Here is a 20,222-nt window from a genome sequence, read left to right as displayed (position 1 = left end):
CATCCCCCCCTCTGCGCTGTTGCTCCCCTTACCATGTCTCCCCTCCCTCCATGGCAAGCTCAGTGCTTTCAGTAAAGGTCAACCCCACCTTTACTCCACAGAGGTGGCCCACAGCGACGACAGCACCAGCACCAATTCACGTTCAGATAGGACCCCAAACAGGGTCCAGAGTTGAGATCCAGAGCACAACCGATATTTAAAAGCAAGTAGCATAGCTGTAAAGTGCAACAATTCCTCATTTTATTTGCTTATAGTAGGAAAATTATACTTAAACTAAAGTTAAAAATATAAAATCATCCCTTTAATAGTGATGTATTTGCAATTCTGGTGGCTTAAAGAGCTGAAATGAGACCATGGGCACTTCACCTATGTTGTTCCAGATCAGTGAAAATTCACACATGCATGCTACGTAGCCTATAGATAGGGAGGATGTGCTTATAATTGTATAATCAGCCTGTATTGGCAGACTTTTAACCTTTGGCCTTCAGGCAGCCAAAGTAGTGGAGCGGCTAACATCCATTTTTCAGTCAAATCGTGCAAATAGTGATACAAGCACCAAATTTGGCATGATGATTCCCGAGGGGTCACTTAGCAAATATAAACGATCGGCCACTTGAAAATCCAAGACGGCGGCCATTTTTCAAGATGGCCGCCAAATTGACCTGCCGTTAATGGTTTCTCTCATAGAAATTCATTTACTTGGTCAATTTGAGTGATCTTGGTGTCAAATTATGTGATTTCTAGCATGCTGGATCTTATTTTGATAGTTTTAATAATTTTGAACTGCAATATGGCGGACATTTTTAAGATGGCTGTCAAATTTACTCGCAGAGAATGCTTTTCTTAAAGAAATGCATGTACTTGGTCAACTTGAATGATTGTGATGTAGAATTATATGTTTTCTGGTATGCTATCTAATTTTACAGCTTTAACATCCTCCGATACGTTTTTTTTTTACTTTTGGCTGTCCGGTGAGTCTTTGCTTTGTGGTGTTTGCATGGCTAAATTGGCTTGTAGGTCTACTGTTGTAGATATCAATAGCTGCTGTTGCCATAGGTGTAGGGGCTTAGTGGTAGGGGTAGTACCTTTGTTTCAGAAGTCAGCCACATCCTCCAGGATGGACTACTGGCACTGGTCCTCACTACTTGCCCAACTCTCACCTGTGGCTCCATGAAGTTGCTAGTGCACGGCAATGACCACACCCCGGGACACCATGTTGGCTCACGGGCTGAACTAGGTGAGGGTAGCACACAGAGAGTATCTCTGTGATGGAGTATGTCTAGCTCTAAATGTCAAAGTGCATAGAGTCAACGAGCCAGCCATCTTTATCCATGAGGTTCCAACCCAACTGCCAGAATTGGAAAAACAGCAAAGAACTGTAAAGGAGTGATTGTCGGGCACTACCCCTGATCAGTTTAAGGCAGCAAAACCTGAATCGACAGGATGTGCAAGCGCGGGAGAGCCGAGCCAAGGATAATGGGGTTTCAGTTATCCAGATAGTGTACAGATTGCGTAAAATAATGTATGAACCTAGCTGTATCCCATGCAAGCAAGTGCCCGTTCAGTGATGGAAAGCTCCTTCCCAATCTGAGTGCTGGAGATGTCAGCCTGCTTGCTTGGCTGCTCTGTACAAACGAGAACGAGCCTATCTGAATGCCCAACAGCTGCAGAAGAAAGAAGAGCTGTCCCAGAAGAAGGAAGCAAATATGGAGAAGCAGTCCACCTGGCAAAGGCTGCTCAGATGATACGTCGTGACATGTTTCAGCATAAATCAGAATTCAACAGCACGTCTCATGATGGGTACCTTGAAGATACCGTCCCACCATCACTGCTTCAGTTTGTATGTATGATTGAACATGGGGCTGATATCAAGTCACAACTCCAAAATGGCACATCAAAATCTGACCTTGCAACTGTTACAGTAGAGCTGTTTTGCCAAATACAGGGAAGGATCGCAGGTCCACAGGCAATCCAAGGACAGGAAGACACCTTTTGCTATGTATGTTGGCCTGTCTGTGTTTTCCAAGACCAGAAAGAGGCAACTGATAGATATGTTGGTGTGGGAACCTCATGGATAAAGATGGCTGGTTCGTTGACTCTATGCACTTTGAAATTTGGAGCTAGAAATACTCCATCACACAGAGACTCTCTGTGTTTTACCCTCACCTAGTTCAGCCCATGAGCCAACATGGTGTCCGAGGTGTGGTCATTGCCGTGCACTGGCAACTTCATGGAGCCATAGATGAGAGTTGGGCAAGTAGTGTGAACCAGTGCGAGTAGTCCATCCTGGAGGATGTGGCTGACTTCTGAAACAAAGGTGCTACCTCTACCACTAAGCCCCTACACCTATGGCAACAGCAGCTATTGATATCTACAACAGTAGGCCTACAAGCCAATTGAGCCTTGCAAACACCACAAAGCAAAGACTCACCGGACAGCCAAAAGTAAAAAAAAAAAAACGTATTGGAGGATGTTAAAGCTGTAAAAATTGTTAGATTAGATAGCATACCAGAAAACATATAATTCTACATCACAATCATTCAAGTTGACCAAGTACATGCATTTCTTTAAGAAAAGCATTCTCTGCGAGTAAATTTGACAGCCATCTTAAAAATGTCCGCCATATTGCAGTTCAAAATTATTAAAACTATCAAAATAAGATCCAGCATGCTAGAAATCACATAATTTGACACCAAGATCACTCAAATTGACCAAGTAGATGAATTTCTATGAGAGAAACCATTAACGGCAGGTCAATTTGGCGGCCATCTTGAAAAATGGCCGCCGTCTTGGATTTTCAAGTGGCCGATCGTTTATATTTGCTAAGTGACCCCTCGGGAATCATCATGCCAAATTTGGTGCTTGTATCACTATTTGCACGATTTTTCCACTATCCGCTCCACTAAAGGAGCTGCATATCTCTGCGTCTATGCGACAAGGTACGGCCGTGACACAGCAAAATGTTATTAATACCGAGTGGTGGGATTCAACCTTCTACTCTCGGTTCCCAGTAAACATAGACAGTAAACACAGACAGCCTGAACAAAGGTCCGAATGGGCAGATGAAATACTGTGTGTTTATTCAGAGACACCTGCTGAGTGTGAGAACGCCTGCCTGTACAAGTACTGGGTTCTGTTTGCTATCTCTCGCTCTGCAGCCCGGCGAGGTGGGAGATCCGCATTTACAAACGTGAACCTCATTTATTGTATTCTAAAAGGGCCACTCGCTCTTTGTGAGTTCATCTGCCACCACACAGCCTGATCAATAGACTCTCGTGACAGCGCCGCCTGTTTACATTGGGCCCGCTCACCGAAATCAAATACCAGCTGCCACGGATTTATATCTTCAGTCGGGTGTTCGTTTTCTTTACAGGCATTTCACAAACACACAGACAACCAGCTACAAGATATGTCATGACCACGATGAGTATATAACGACTGCTTCAGAGTAAAAAATCATTCTACGACAAAGACAAACAAGGCCTAAAGAACCTGCCTACGACTAGCACATCACTCGAGTAGTTACTTCCTCTTCAATCAAAACACCACACAAGATAGCGGAGAATAGAATAGAAGAGTCAGCGCGTGTGTGTGTACATGTGAAGTGAGTGGTGAAGCGAGAGAGAGAGAGAGAGAGCGGCGGCGAATGTGTGTGAGCAAACAAATGAGCTAGTGGAGCTTAAGACAGAGTTGGTTTAGCTCTGAGAAGATCAAGTGAAAGTGCAGTGGAAGTTGCAGTTTGTGCAGAAATAAATGCTGCAGCTCCTCAAGACCAACAGAGGTTTCCCATGTCGGCTGAGTGGAGTGACGGGGGTTAACTCCGGGGCGAATAATGTTATTGACTCCGGCCCAAGCAGTTAGCACAGTGGTTTATCCGTTCTGGGTCACTGTAGAAACATGGCAACCAACTCTGTGAAGAAGACCCGCTTCGTATGTAGATATAAACGGCTCTTTCTAAGCTAACGAAAACACAATTCTTATTTTCAGGTGATTATAAAGAAAACATACTTATTGATATTATATTCCATTTCTGCCAATAGATCTCCCTAAATTTTACACACTGGTCCTTTAAAGTCTCTGAAGCACAGCCAATGATTGACCTGGGACAGAACTCTGACCAATGAAAGAGTAGGAGGGCACACTCAAATTTGGAAACCAACGCAGGCACTACTTGTACTCTGACATGTTTATTATGTATGAGGATTATAGTAACATACGCAATGTGGGCTCTGAAGGGAACCATGCACATTAACATAGCGGAGAGTATGTAGTATCCAGACCCCTCAGCATTTCAAACCATTACTGAATATCTTCTCTGCCATCAACAGATCATTGCTGAAGTCCACAGAGTATCTTCCTCCACATCCCAAGGATTCAAAAAGCCTGTGTCGACAAGCCTGTGGTTGTCCCTGAATTGCTATCTCCTCTTGATGAAGATATGTTTCAACACACCTGCTGCCTTGGTGACAGTCAGAAGTAGCTATCAGTCATCCTTAAAGGGCGTGATAGTGCTCAGACGTGAACCGCCTATCACCTCAGTCAGTCCTGTCCAGCTTTAAAGGGACCCATCGCAGGTGAAAGTGCGAGATGCTAATCCTGCAGCCTAGCTATCAGTCCATCACTTACCATCACATAACCTAACATAGCCATGTGGCCTTTCAATAACTTCATTCCAGATAACGACACAAAGATAAATAGTAGACAAAGAGCATGGTCCTCTGTGTTCTGTTTCTTGCACAGTGGCCCACACACAGTGTCCTCATCAAACCAATAATCCAAATGTCACACTGTCGCTATGTTGCCATAGTGCTGGGTGTGGTGGAGTTGCTTATGACAGGAGGACAAACAGAAAAACAAGACAGGGCTGTCATCGCTGCCACATTAAAGAAGGAAAACAATGGCATCAACCTTATGGTGCTTTATGCACGGTAGCGTCTGGGTGATTATGGTAGTGGCACAGGGATAATCTGGATAAGCTGAGCATGGACACTGAGGTAACACAGAGTGCCACAGCCACCCCCCCTTTCACCCTCATTCCCCTGCTTTCCCTGCATGAGATGATTTCCTAATTCACTGGGTATTCATGTGAAATCTATGCCGGTTTGAGGTTGGGTAATCATGAAAATGCTCCTAAACTTGCCTGCCTCCTCAATGCATCCTTCCTGAATACATATACTGTATAGCTTTTTCATTCATCCGTTTTTTTTATATTTATATGTATCGTATACTGTGTATACTGCACTATTTTTAACTATTTTAAGTATTTTACTAGTATTATTACTATATTAGTATCAATATTTTTAACTTTCAAGATGTTTAAAAAAGTGTTTTGTATTGTGTTGTTAATGGTACTACTCTACGAGCCTCTACAATTGCCCCTCGGGGACAAATAAAGTGATTTGAATTAAATTGAATTGAATTAAGTTACCAATAATCAGCCTAAAAGAGTTGCACACATTTAATTGAAAATCTGTGAATGCAGGTAATATAATCTCCAAGTAGAAGAACAGAATATAAAAGAAGCTTGAAGTGGAAAAAAAGAAGTGCCAGTACTCCCTTATTCACATGTTGGTGTGTGTATCAGCGATCTCTTGCGACTTATTCCAATTTATTCATTATTTCTTTAAGCATGTTATCCTGTCAGACAAAGTCAGTGTTGATTTTATTGCTATATTATTATACTTGGCCTATCCATTTTATATAGTAGGCCTATAATACTCCAATAATATTCCAACTGGAACACTATAGGGTCTCGGGGGTGTTTTTTATAGAGTGTTAATACTTAAAGTGCTTTCCTGTGTTATTTGTAGTATCGCTCTATAATATAGGCCTATTTTAGGATGTCTATAAATTGAAATCAACACCGGCCAGCCAGGCAGGCAAGTATGCATGCAGAGCTGAGGTGTGTGAGCTATTCATTCAGGTTATGGAGCACTGTCCCAGTCAGGATGCTGCTAAACATTTTACAGAGACACAGATTGAATTTCTACAGTGAATAAAAGATAATAGGAGATATTGGGTTTGGGGGCCTCCCTCAAGAAAAGTTGAAGGTTTTTGACTTGAAGCTGTGCAATTTTTTCATCATTTTGGACCATTATTATTATTACTAATTAAATGATTATTTTTATTATTTATCACAGCCTTCGTCTGAACATTCAATTCTTCTAGAAATGTTTGCCCTAAAAGAGCAGATTCTAAAAGAAGAGATTCAGAAATCCTTTAAATTATGTTTCATTATTTATATTTGTTCACAAATTTAAAAAAAGGTATGACCAACAGTTCACTAATTATTTCACAAAAAGGAAATTAACATTGTACCGATATATTACAGCACCCTCGTTCTCACTCCCCTCCCCCGTGCCGTGCGTCGGCTCGTCCAGATTCTCTCCACATGTGTATTTATGTTCATACGGCTTATGAGGCGAGGCGCAAATACGCTGCACTGTTATGAATCGTCATTATGAATCTCAAAGAGAACCTGATATGGAGAGGGCAGAAAAGCATGAGAAAAAGTCACGGTACACCAAGGAGTAAAATCTAGAAGTGCCGGTACTACGTCCCGGTGAGTACCGGCCACCTTTAAGCACTGTAAAGGAGGGAATTAAGTCATATGTAGCCAGAGGATAGTCATCCGATTTACTGTTGTGTTCTTTTATTCCTTCTATCAGTGATTGCCCATGTGAATCAATGATAAAACCCACAAGTATGAGGCTAATAACCACTGATAACACCGTTTTAATGACCTGATAACAGTCTAACCAGCTGAGATAAAAAAAAAATGATTTAAAGAAAAACATATATTGAGGGGAATAAAGACGCCTTGCATAGCAAATAAAGCTTCATTCTCCTGTTATTGTGCTATACGTCTATTCAGTGAAGGCCATTTCTGTGCTTCCCTCATCTAAACAGGTAAACTCTCTTGTTAGCTTTCTCATTTGCATTAGTGAGAGGAGTTTCGCATATCCACAAGTGTGATTAAAAATAGATGCTCCACAGTTCAAAGTCTTTTCTGTAGGTAAAAAGAGAACATAGAAGAGAACAATACAAACACTCCAGTGCTAGGAGTGCCTCATGGCTCCGCTGGGTGCAAAACAAAGAGCAGGGATAGGAGATCATGTGAGGATGTAAAATGTGTTTAATGAGGTTTGATGGTAATAATGCCACACACTATGATGATAAACAATGTATTTGACCAACATGCACCCCCATCTCTCTCTTAGCATACATTTAACAGCGCATGTGATTGACTCACATGGCCAAATGGCTCAAAGGGGTAGCAGGGGACAACAGATAGGATCTAAAGATGTCGGGCAGGTTGGAGTCCCTGATGTTTCTTTCAATGTATAGGTAAAGATTAAACTCATGTAAGTCTTTATCATGTAACATCTTTATGAATAGTTACACTTTGACTTCATTGTAGACCACTCTTTGACCTGTATGCTATTGTAGAAACTGAAACTAGACAAACTAAACAAACACATGTACACATTTGCACTAAGACATACTGCATGCATGCACAAGTGCAAAAAAGGGGGAAGTAAATCTTCATCAAATAAACATCTGGAATCAGCAAGACCGCGCATACCAATCTATAACACACCGAATGTGGATTATTTCCAAGTCCTTATTTCATTTTACAGAGAGCATATAAAATTTGTTTTGCTGTGGGAGCGGCAGGGTGGCTGGAGATGTTGTGCACAGCTCATCTGAGAGCGTTGTTAGCCAGACGCTGCCGCGGGCACAGATGAGCTCACAGAATCAATAGGGGATAACAGCTCCACAAATCCAAACACTGACTTTGCATTATATTGCGCCAGTGCCTCTACAAGCATGGAAGGGACAGATAGAGAGCATCTACTGCCCTACACGGTGTTGGTTTATAAAAGATCATGAGGTCTACATGTGCAAAACAAAAAGGTTCAGAAAATGCACTTGTAAAATAACAATACAGGGAGGAATAAAGGAACTGCTTGTGTTCAATCATTCAGCTCTATTTCTACTCTAATCCAGCACATTTTAATCCAAAGTACAACCACATATAAATGAGACATAAGCATCAATAATTCAGAAATCTCTTTTTCCCCTTGTATGTCATCAAAATCATTTTTAATCAAATGCTCCTTACAGTAATCTTACACAGATGTTAGCTCTCTCCCCGAGACACAAGGGAGCATCCATGACCTAAATCTAGTCGACATGTCTCACACACACACACACATTCATTCTAACATGTCATGAATAATGGCAGCACAAACAACTGAGCTAAATTGTTTATGTCCCTCCCGTGTGCATACATGTGCTACTTGTGCACTGCCACCGTAGATACATTTGGTGACATGATATTTCATTTCCCGACAGCATGCTTTCTTTTTTTAGAGTGTCAACCTGTTTTTATCCATGACCTTTCCCTGCAAACATGGTGTTTATGTGTCTATGAGCTGTCCATTGGTTTCCCAATCTGTCTCATTTGCAGTAAACCTGTAATAGGCTTGAACATAGCAGTGGCAGCAGCAGCAGCTCCCTCTCATCCTGCTCAATTAAGACACAAGTGTCTCTATGCTGACCGACCCGACAGCAACAAAACTGTTTATAGCTGCATTGTTTATGCAAAAAAACAGCACAGCACAAGCTATCACTAAACTTCTATCTGCATCTAGTAAGTTAAAGCTTCAATACGTCTTTCTCATGTTAAAATAATAATAAATAAGGGCTATTAATCATGATTAGTTTGTGACCCTGTATGACCCTGTTGTCGCCAGCTCTGTCTTCTTCCTCTTTAGCCTCACACTCAAACAATCCCACAAACGCTGCAGAGAAATTCTCCAGAAAACACTGGAGGGAAATTACAACCCGACCGATACGTCAGCACAGCCGATAGTACTGGCCCATTTTAGCTGATCTCTAATATATCAATCTTGATGTATATACCAGCCAATAATCAACAAGAAACTGCACTACTGACATTTTAAATGTCCATTTAATTTAATTCAAGAAATGAAATTAAATAAAAAATCCTATGATTTATATTTCAATTTACTTTAAGAAACAGTGTCATTATAACCTCACAACCAGAGAGAACTAACAAGGTTATATTTGAACTGTAAAATGACCATATCATACAGCTATTCAGTTTTCCACTTTATTTGCCAAGTTGTTTATACTATCCATGCTGCCAAGGCATTAAAACCATTCCTGTTGGCCGCCGGTCTGTTTTATGAATTATACTACAAGGCTAGCTTAGTGATTGAGTCTGACTTACTGACAGCACTGAGTAAAACTTGGAACAGCTTTTTTTACTTTACTCCATGTTGCAGATTTGAAGTTTGAAGAGGTTCCTGGTTTGGTTTCACTAAGTGATGAAGTCAGACTTAATCAGTAAGCCAGCTTTATGGTATAACCCACTGGTCTGATTCTACCTGTCTGTCTGTTGAAGACTCTAAGTCTGGACACTGACCTTGTGAACTGCGTTAACCCCACCTGCTGAGTCTTGGATGCTACATTTCGGCTCCCTTTCCTGTAGCAAGTTACTGTTAAAGAAACTGGCCAGTGATAGGCTGAGTTGTAGCTCTCAAGCAAGCAATTCATTGCAAAATTGTGTCAAGAATGAAAAAATCTGTTTCTTTTGAGTTCTTTCCTGTCTGCTTCATTTAAGGCCCTGACACACCAGACTGTTGGCCAATGTTGGGCCGTCCGTGAGTCTTACAGTTTGCGGTGTGTCTCGCACCGTCGGCACTAGTCTGCCCTTGTCGGCCCATTCAGCATGTTGAATCGGCGACGGAGCCCGTCAGTAAGATAAATCCCTCTGCTTGGCTGTTCAGCTCAAACCAATCAGTGCGTGCACTGATTGAAGAAGAAAAACAAAAGTGAGTAGAGCAAGCCAACGAGTAAAGTCAAGAGGACACACACAGAAGGCTCTAATCATTTTTCTAGGGCTGTCCTCGACCAAAGAAATTTGATTCTGTTGACTAATCGATTATTGACAGATCTGTAAAACTGAATTTCTCCACAAAGAATCATACAAAAGCACCACTTTAAATCTTGTGTTTACCAGAGATGTGCTCATAAACTTCTTGGAAATAAGTCATTCAGCATGAAAAAGCATAAAAAAAGACTTATTGACTCAATAAATCTAGGTCAACTAAGACCACAACGACCGATTAATCAACTCATCTTCATCTAATCTGATCCTTCCAATATACGGATATTTTCACAACGACATGGACATCTGGAATGAAGTCAAGTGGTGAGTGAGAGTGGTGTGAAAATGGTTGGCAAACGCTGCTTTGTTTCATTTACGTATCATAACAACGGCTTGTATATTCGCAGTGGTCTTCCGGTTCCTCTTTTTGAATGACGAATACAGACTACCACCACCTGTTGGTGTGGAGCATTATTTCCTCTAGCGCAGAACGTACATGCTACAAAGAAGGTATATTGCCAAGAAGTGAAAGTCAATTGTTCATTCCATTGCAGCATCAGCGCCCAGCGGCAAAGTGACTACCAGACGCCATGAAAATCGTCCGCCTAAAAAGTGCCGTACAAAAGTAAAACTAAATGATTTCTATTCTATTGTCATATTCTACCGAAATGGCCTGTGTTGAACAATACAATGATATTAATATAATATGTGTTCTCAGTCCAAAATGGCGGCAGCAGCTGTTGTAAAAGAATCACCAGAGTTTCGTCTCTGCTTCTGTACTCTTTGCATGCTAGTTGGCTGTAGTCTTTGCGAAGTGTAACTTTTTGGCCAAGACACAGGCGACGTGAGGCGAAGCAACAGTCGGCCTTCGTCGCGGCTCGTTCTTTGATGTCAATTTGGTGTTTCTGGGCCTTTACACCTGTGGTGACGGATGCAGTTACCTCAGCCTCCATCAGGATTGGCCGCCTCATTAAGGGACAAGTGTTGGGGTGTGAGCATGACCCAAATGAGGCTGAGGAGGGCAGGATGAGGCTACAATTTACTGCCTCAAAGTGAGGTAATTCATTATTCCACCAAGTTCTAATGAGCTGACATAATCTGCACAACATCTGAAAGGTGGACCATCATGGCAAAGTTTGTGAGAACTGAAAAATCTCAATATTAAGTATGTGTAACTTCATAATAGGCAGTACTGTTTGCTTAAAAAAAGCAGCAGTCCAAACATCTGGAAATGTACAGTTAAATCAGAATCAGAATCAGAATCAGAATGGTGTTTATTGCCAGGTGTAAGAGGTATACACTAGGAATTTTCTTTGGCATTTTTGGTGCGAGACAAACAGTATAATATAATAACAAAAGAATGGATAAAAACAAAAGAATAGATAAAAGAATAGATAAAAACGTTAGAATAAAATAATAAAAATGTACAATTTACAAATTACAAATAAGCTATAAACATGATATAAAGATAGTGCAAATATTGAGAGAGGGGGGAGAGTCAGTGTCGGCAGGGGGGGCAGTAGTGTGTGTGTGAGGGAGAGACAGTCACAGGGGGGCGGATGGGCTGTTGGAGAGCCCCACTAAGGAGTCTGCAGTGGTGGTATGCCAAGAAATATTGGCATTAACAGTATCACATTCCATAATCCATTTCAGGAGCTTATAGTTTAGAGGAGGCATTTGAGGATAACTTAAATTGGGTTTTTCTTTTCCTGTCACTAAGACTTTACTGCACTGAGAAACTCACAGTATGGTCCTATAAGACACTAAACTTTGTTAATTTAATAGTGTTAATGTTACTGTAGATGCCCCTCTCTGACTTGACACATACAGTCAGAGGGCAGTATGCTTAATACAGCTTCCTGGTCACTTCATGGCTGATAAAAACACACTGCCTTCAGAAGTAGGCCAGCAGGTCAAGTTAGATAAGGTCGCGACCCACTGTGTGCATAGTGTCGGTGTGAAAATAGAAAATAAACTACTAACACTCTGCAAACGTTGGTGCCACACAGAGCGGTAACACTACACCTGCAGTGTAAATATGAAAAGGATTTGTGCATAATCCTGTCTACAGGCACGTTTTTATGTTTTTAACCTTGTTGCATACCTTCTCTATAAATCTCACTGGAGTACAACTTCAACTATCCTGATAGTCGAAGTACTTTACTCACCAACAACATGTCTCCCACATGTTCTGAACTAAACAAACAGGGGTCTTTCCCCCTTTTTCAGATTCAAGACTTCACATGATACAATTTCCTTTAGGGCACAGATGAAGCCATTCGTTCACATAATTCATGCATGAGAGAGATAAAGCATGACTCAGGGCCTGAAGGCATTCATAAAACACAAAGAGGTTGTGCTGTGCAACTTTCCAAAACCACTATGAAACAAGTCATAGATCAATAACTCACCAAATGACAAATCCAACATTCAACTGTAAACCAGCATTTTTGTATTAAACTCTTATTTAATGGCACAATTTAACTCAGGCACATGTGCAAGCAAAACTCTGAGAAGATTTAGCCTTTTAATGACATACATATTTCAGAGCTTCAAGGCACAGCCACAGTTGTGTGCTGCTGGTCACTGAGCTGCTCTTGGAATAATTCTGCTCTGGTCGATTCCAAAGTAAAAAGGGAAACTTGCCAGTCGCTCACAAGCTGGCTTTCGCTAACCTTCGAGCTACCGACCCTCAGCTGGGCGTGTGTCCCCTGCTGAAGCGTAACAACATGGATCAAGCCAAAGGATGAGAGAGATTGTGTGAGACTTATAACATCATTTGCTAGAGTCTAATTAACAAAGTGAGCGTCTGAATACAGTTTTTGAGTCAACAAGATTATGCAGATTATTCATGTCACTGAACCTTTTGCTGCGTTTTTGCTGCGTTCCAAATTTACATTTATCACAATCCCTATAACATCCGGCATCATAGCACTGTTTTTTGTGCAATCTGAGCCGCTGTTGAAAAAATCGAAATATAACATCGCGATACTCAAGTGTATCGATATTTTCTTACACCCCTATCTACAATGTACGCTTCCATTGTTGAGTGACGTCAGACGACTGCTTCTTGGTGAAGTTGGGGTAGATGGATTTGCCCCGACTTCACAACTCCGCCTTTGAGTGGCGTTCCGTTGTAATTTTTCTAGTAGGAGGTCGTAAATTTTCCAGTTGTCTGGAACGTAGCATCATTTGTAATCATGTATGCTTAATGCAAAGTACCCTCTACACATGAAAGACAGTGTGGTATTGAGATCTTAAGGGCAAGGCCAGTAAGTTGCAACAGCATTTTTCTCCTGTGTATTTAGGCAACCCGATAACACGCCAAAGCGTGTAATAGAGCCACTTGTCCACCCAGAGGATAGCGTCTCAGTGTCACGTTTTGCCTCGCCGAGGCGTGAATATTACACACGTGTATGAAAGTGCAGTACTAGCAGGGGGCAACAAAAACACTCACTTAGGTTTATGAAAAATGTCATGGCTGGCCTTCAAATATATACGGAAACAACGTAACATAAGTACGGAAAATATGTCACATACGTCACTAAAAAAACACGTCACAAACAAAACCAAACACCGGTCTCCTAGTTGAAAGTCGTGTGTTTGTTGGACCCATCCGGCTCCCCTCCTACACACCGACCAGGCTGGTTTAGGCTTAAGCGTTGTGTAAAGATGAGAAAAAGATTAATCCAAACCACGTATATCCATTCCAAGTCTATTCTGGGCTGACCTCCGTCTGACGTCTCCTACACAACTCGTGGGAATTCAAGCGTATACTTTCCTTTCCTGATTTGTGACTTCCTTCATATGGCTTAGTGCAAACTTGCCTTTGAGTGTTGTGTCACTGAGATAATAACCCAAGGCCTTATCATGCGTCTCAGTGTCTGGAAGGGTTGACTGTCATCCTCCTCCCACTTACTCACTGCACTGAAAAGAGGAATTCAATGAAGGTTAGACAAAGAGAGATATAGATGGAGAATAAAGGATAATGGGAAAGAGACAGTGAGAGGAACTGCTGATCAAACCCTGCAGACTAGCTGATGGAAATCAAATTTGAGTCTTGTGTGGAGCAGACAGTGATCATGGGACAGGCGGGCGTACGCGCTGTGAATGCCAACAATCAGCAACGCTATTCGACAGATGGATCAGAGCGCTCCTGGCCCAGACCGGGCTAAGAGCTCATGGTCACGTGACCAGTGGATTAGCGTTAGCCCAACTGAAAGGGGGAGGAGGGTAGGGCGCATTTCACCACATGCTTCCTGATCACTTCCCTTTGAATGTTTCCCTTTCTCTTTCACCCAGAATGTCCCCTCGTGCCCCCGTTTGTCTTTCATACAGTAGTTTATGCTGCATTATTCACGTGATCATTTTCACCACAAAGAATTGGATCACAAGCTAAAGAGATTCTTTCCGTTATCTTTCATCTGTCAATCCTCTCCTCCTCCGTTCAGACCAAGGAGAGGCCCTATGCTAAGCACATTCATTAGGGCATAAGTGATTCTGACGCCTTTGACTCGTGGCTCAGTCAGATCAAAACCGCTGCTCTAATCGGCTCACTTCCAGCCACTCATGATGTCAGTGCTGAAGAACATGTCTCCTGTGCTGTCCCTTCCAAACTAACTCCCCCCTACAGCACTCATCACAGCCTTCCCAAGCTTGCTGAACCCTACACTTGTCTGGCAGCGGGGAGAGTAAAAGTGAGAAGCCCAGGCCATGCTGTGAGCACATGGCACAGTTGGCTTATGGGATAAAACATTGGGTTCCCCTGTCTCCTCCTGCTGCTGCTGCTACTTCTCCGGCATCTGGGTCTTTCTGTCAGGGACACAGTGTGCCAGCCAATTCATGCCTGACCAGCGTGCCATGTTCCCACGGTGACCCAAATCACAGAAACCTGGGAAAACCCTGCTTTGGTGACCCGTGACAGAGGGGGCATACAGGGTAACGTGGCCAACGGGGTTAAATGCTAAAAGTCACTGACCGTTATATCCTGTAGAGTACAGCTTGACTGAAATGTTTTAATTGATTGAGAGTGCAGACATGCAGAAAAGTGCAAAAGAAGAGATAGAATGAGAACTGACAGGGAAGATGAGTCATGAATTTTTCACACAATAATTGTTAAAGGTAAAATTGAAATACCATTTTAAATGAGATATTGTCGTACTGCAGAGATGTCCTGGCCTACACATCATATTCTACAGACTTAAAGGTGCTAATGCGAGATTGGGAACATTTCTATTGCCTCTTTACGGCTCTCAACCTGGCGACAGCTCAACCGGCGGCTCGCAGCCAGCGGTGCTTACAGCGCTGACAGTGAAAATAAAGGCAACACTGCTGACAGAGCTAACAGTGTTAGCCTGGGGGAGAACCGTAGGCTGGGTGTTACGCTTCTGCAACAGCGTTATTAGCTGTTACCGCCATATGAGAGCGGTACAGTGCGGCGGCCGTGAGCTAGCCAGTGGGGCACGCTCTGATGTTTGAACATGCACTAAAAGCATGTGAGGCCGGCCCGGCTATGTCAACAAAGCACGGAGAAGCTTGGACTACAACACACACAGAGGGAGAGTGACTTCATTCTCTGCTCTGGTAGACATTACTCCTCTATATCTTTACATAGCAAACAGTTGTTTGATGCTACACTAATGCTCTGAAAACATATTTGTTTTGTACAGATTCCCACAAAATTAACACCATAATCAATTTAATATGTTTTTCAATGTAAATGATATATCACAACTGACTGCAATATCAGTCAAAATAATCACAAATAGATCTGTTTTTCTAAATTGTTTTCTAAATTGCTTTGTCCAAAAAGCAAAATGTACTAAATTTCCAAAGATATACAGAAAAAATGCAGTTATTTTAAATGACAAAATGATGATTCAACTAAAAACACATCCCGAAGCCAAAAAGGAAAGTGTCAGCAAACCAAGCATTCCTATTGCTGTGCTAAGAGGGAAGGACTCAGAGAGACGTCATAGAGCCCATCATTTTCACACAGCAACCTCAAGGGGGGACATTATCACAGTGGGCAGAGGGCTTTATTATCACAACACCTAACTCTCAATTAGTAGCCACGGGGGACAAAGTCAATGCCAGCTCGACTGTAGGTTTCTAGAAGACATTTTGCTGGCTTGTTCGAAAGGAAAACAACTCAGCATTCAGCCAGCAACTAAATGTCAAAGGATGCACATTATCAGGAAGGTGCAGGTAAGTTCATCTGCATGCAAATACACAAGGACACACACACACCACACACACACAGATATCAAAGCGTCAGTGACATTTCAGCTTTGTTTGTAAGCAAGCAGCACAAACATCTTGATTCAGGAGTTGTGCATTACAGCTTTGCCTGTCAGCATGGGGTTGAACTTTATGAACCATTTCATGCTTTTTCAGACAACATGTCAACAACAGGGCCAATGCAAAGCAACAATGCATCCTCTGTTTTACAGTAACGCTCAGTGAGGACAGCTAAAATGAATGGCACAGACCTGATTAACTCCACTCCTTTCACATTTAGGATTCAGCGTTCGTGACAATGAGCAGATGAACACAGCTGGCATTTATAGCTTCTAAGTTTCTCCAGAGAAAGTCATTTGTTCTTCTTCTTCTCAAGCCATATTCTTAGAGTTTAAAATGACTACAGTATCAAGTCTTATTGTGTGTCTGTGTGGAGCTCTACTAGTGAGATAATAGCGACCTTTTTAATTTGAAAATCTTCCCTATTATCATACTGCTACTGCATTTATGGTATTCAATACTGACTGACTTTATTGTACCTTATGGTTGTTTTATTTGTATAACCAACGTCACTCCAGCGTTCTAATGTTCATGCTTTTTTCTAAGTAATCATCTACCTAAAATTAATCATATATTTAAAATACCATATTTGGTATTTGTAAGATCCAAATCAGTGGTGCAAAAATACATATTTTACTTGAATAAAACAAAACTGGTGTAAGATGAATTAGTATCAACAGTGCAAAAGTACTTGTTAATGTGGTGGACTCATAAGCAGCCACTGATTTTATGTTACAGCTGGTCAAAGTGGCAAAACTAATAAACTGCTGTTGTGTCGTTTAATAATGCATTCGTTTTGTGAATTTGTGCAATCTGCATGTTATCCCTTAACAGCAGTCAGACGTCATGGAGTACAAAGTGCAAGATTTCTCTCTGAAATATGAAGTAAAAGCGGTTCCATAAAAATGGAAATCCTCGATTAAAAGAAGCTCCAAACTTGCACTTGAATACAGCAGGATATAAGCACCAAGAGTGACTGAACAAAAGCTCTCAAGTCGGGCTGTCAAACTTCTGCAGCATGCCCATTACACCATTATTAGACTCACTGGCGCTGTATAATGCTCATTACAGTCAAAGCCTGTCAAAACCTGTGTGGTTATCTTTATGGTCCTATTTCACCTCATCTCGTGTAGTTATACATTTGAGTCCTGCCAGGCTGGACTGAGGGAGGCTTGGAAAAACTACATTTTTAAACAGATACCACTATGACAGTGAGCCTTGTAGTGCTATTTACAGCTAGCGTCATCGCAATATTTATTTTTATTTAACCTTTATTTAACCAGGTTTGTCCCATTGAGATTAAGAACCTCTTTTCCAAGGGAGACTTGGCCAAGACGGTTAGCAGCAAGAACACAAAGTTGCAGACAGAAATAGAGATAAAATACAATTCACAAAAGCACTCAAATTTGCATTAAAAGAGAACTATCTAAAGACAAATGAGGGGACAAAAAGGAACTTTTCTGGGAGTCAGCTGTACAACAAGGGAATCTAAAAAACATTGGCATGCCATAGAGTCTGCTTCTAAAGCCTTCATTTTTAGATTTAAACATATTTAATGATACCAGCTCCTTGAGTTTTAGGTCCTTTTGGAGCAGATTCCAGGCTGTGGGTGCAGAATATGCAAAAAAAACTTTCCCCAATTTTTGTCCGAGTTTTTGGGACAGAGAGCACAAAGAGGTCCTGTGAACGCAGAATATACTGTCCACAATAAGGTGACAGTAAACTCATTGCTGTCATAACTTCCTATAGAGATACGATCATCTAACTCTGTATCCACTTTTAAAAAACTTTTGAAAACACATTTTTTTTTAGGATAGCATTCCTATATGTAGAAGGGTATAAATATATGTATGTATACATGCGTTTCTGGACGCATGTGTACATTTATACACATTTATGTATATATACTATTTGTTTTATGAACTTGTCCTACCATTTTACCACTTCTATTATTATTGATATGTTCTGTGATGTTCTGTTTTAGCAGTTACCATATCTTTTACTTTATTTATCTGCTTTTATTGTCTTGTGAAACACTTTGTAACATCTGTTTTGAGAAGTGCTATATAAATAAATGTATTATTATTATTATTATTATTGATATGTTCTGTGATGTTCTGTTTTAACAGTTACCATATATTTTACTTTATTTATCTGCTTTTATTGTCTTGTGAAACACTTTGTAACATCTGTTTTGAGAAGTGCTATATAAATACATTTATTATTATTATTATTATTATTATTGAAATGTTCTGTAATGTTCTGTTTTAGAAGTTACTATATTTGTTTTACTCTATCTGCTTTTATTGTCTGATGTTCTGTTTTAGCAGTTACCATATCTTTTTTACTTTATTTATCTGCTTTTATTGTCTTGTAAAACACTTTGTAACATCTGTTTTGAGAAATGCTATATAAATACATTTATTATTATTATTATTATTATTATTATTATTATTATAACAGGGACCAGCCTGTTGATTCAACATAAAACCACAAAGACAAAACACAAAAGTGAGTGAAACAGCACTGCTCCTATGTGCATTGAGAGTGTGCAACCCAGAGCAGCTCTGCCTGTCTGTCTGGTCGCAGCTCTCAGTTTGTTTACAAAGCAGCGCTGTCAGAAGACTGTTTCGCAACGATGGACAGTCAGTGGACATTTCACCTCTTCACACTGGACACATTTCAGAGACATTAAAGTATCACACTCACCTCTGTGGAGCGACTGAAGACTCGCTGTCCGTTTTCATACAATGCGAGGAAGAAGAGGCTGCAGCGACGTGGAGAACAGACAACACTCAGTCAGTCAGCCTGTCAGACAGTCAGTCGAGTAGTTTCCAACAGTTCACTGCTCTCTCTCTCTCTCTCTCTCTCTCTCTCTCTCTCTCTCTCTCTCTCTCCGCCCACTTCCGGTGGTTCTTGAGCGTCTGTGTGAGTGGTTGAAACAAGTTTCTGTTAATTTCTGTGTCCTGCTGCTGCTGATGATTGATTTCAGACTAAAGGATGAGGAGGTAATAATAACAATAGACACAATGCATGTATCTATCATCATTTGTTGTTTTTCTGCTCACACCTCATGTATGTATACCTCATACATTCATGTTTGTGTGACTTTATTTTGTGCAGAACAATACAAATTACCAACTACTAACACTCACAAATAAATTCATTACAAATAAATAAATAAAAGAAAAATCACTAACAAAATAAAAGAATATTTTTTTTATTATTACTATTATTATTTTAGTAATAATAATAATAACAGTGACGCTAATAACCACTACTACTACTACTAATAATAATAATAATAATAATAATAATAATAATAATTATAATAATAATAATAACAGTGACGCTAATAACTATTACTACTACTACTACTACTACTATTATTATTTTTATTTCTGTGCGCATTGTCTGATATGCACAATGTAATCTGCACAATGTTTTGATTTTTAAGGACTTTATTTTGTGCAGAACAATATAAAATTACCAACTACTAACACTCACAAATAAATTCATAAAAAATAAAGAATCACTATAAAACAAAATAAAAGAAATGTATTATTATTATTATTATTATTATTAACAATACTAATAATAATAATAACAGTGATGCTAATAACCACTAATAATAATAATAAGAAGAAGAAGAAGAAGAAGAAGAAGAGTCATATATTGAATCATATATCTAGAACTGAGAGAGTGAGTTGCTCCCTCATTGCTGCAGGTCATTAAGCCTGGACTTTTCTGTGACTCGCTGTGATCAAAGCTGCACACAGTTACAGTATGAGCAGACCGGTAGATTAGATTAAGTCTAATCTATTGAACAGTACATCTTCTATCCAACTCAATGTGCATCGCTCCCAAATCTGTCACCCTCAATCTGGAGAATAGTGACACCTTCTGGTGCAAAACTGATCTGAATTCAACTATTGGATTTAGGTTTTTCTAAAAACTCCCACAGGATCAGGAATGGACAGAGGAAACATTTTAGTTTGTTTCA

The 20,222-nt window shown here is 40.6% G+C and overlaps 1 pseudogene; it reads right to left on the bottom strand.

Annotated features, from left to right (window-relative positions):
* Positions 1-19,086, bottom strand: part of LOC141781550 (uncharacterized) — a 156,568-nt pseudogene extending 137,482 nt beyond the window's left edge.
* Positions 19,087-20,222: the final 1,136 nt, after the last annotated feature.

The sequence above is a fragment of the Sebastes fasciatus genome, chromosome 13 (assembly GCF_043250625.1).
Source record: "Sebastes fasciatus isolate fSebFas1 chromosome 13, fSebFas1.pri, whole genome shotgun sequence".
NCBI lineage: Eukaryota > Metazoa > Chordata > Actinopteri > Perciformes > Sebastidae > Sebastes > Sebastes fasciatus.
This window is presented reverse-complemented; position numbering and strand designations above follow the sequence as displayed.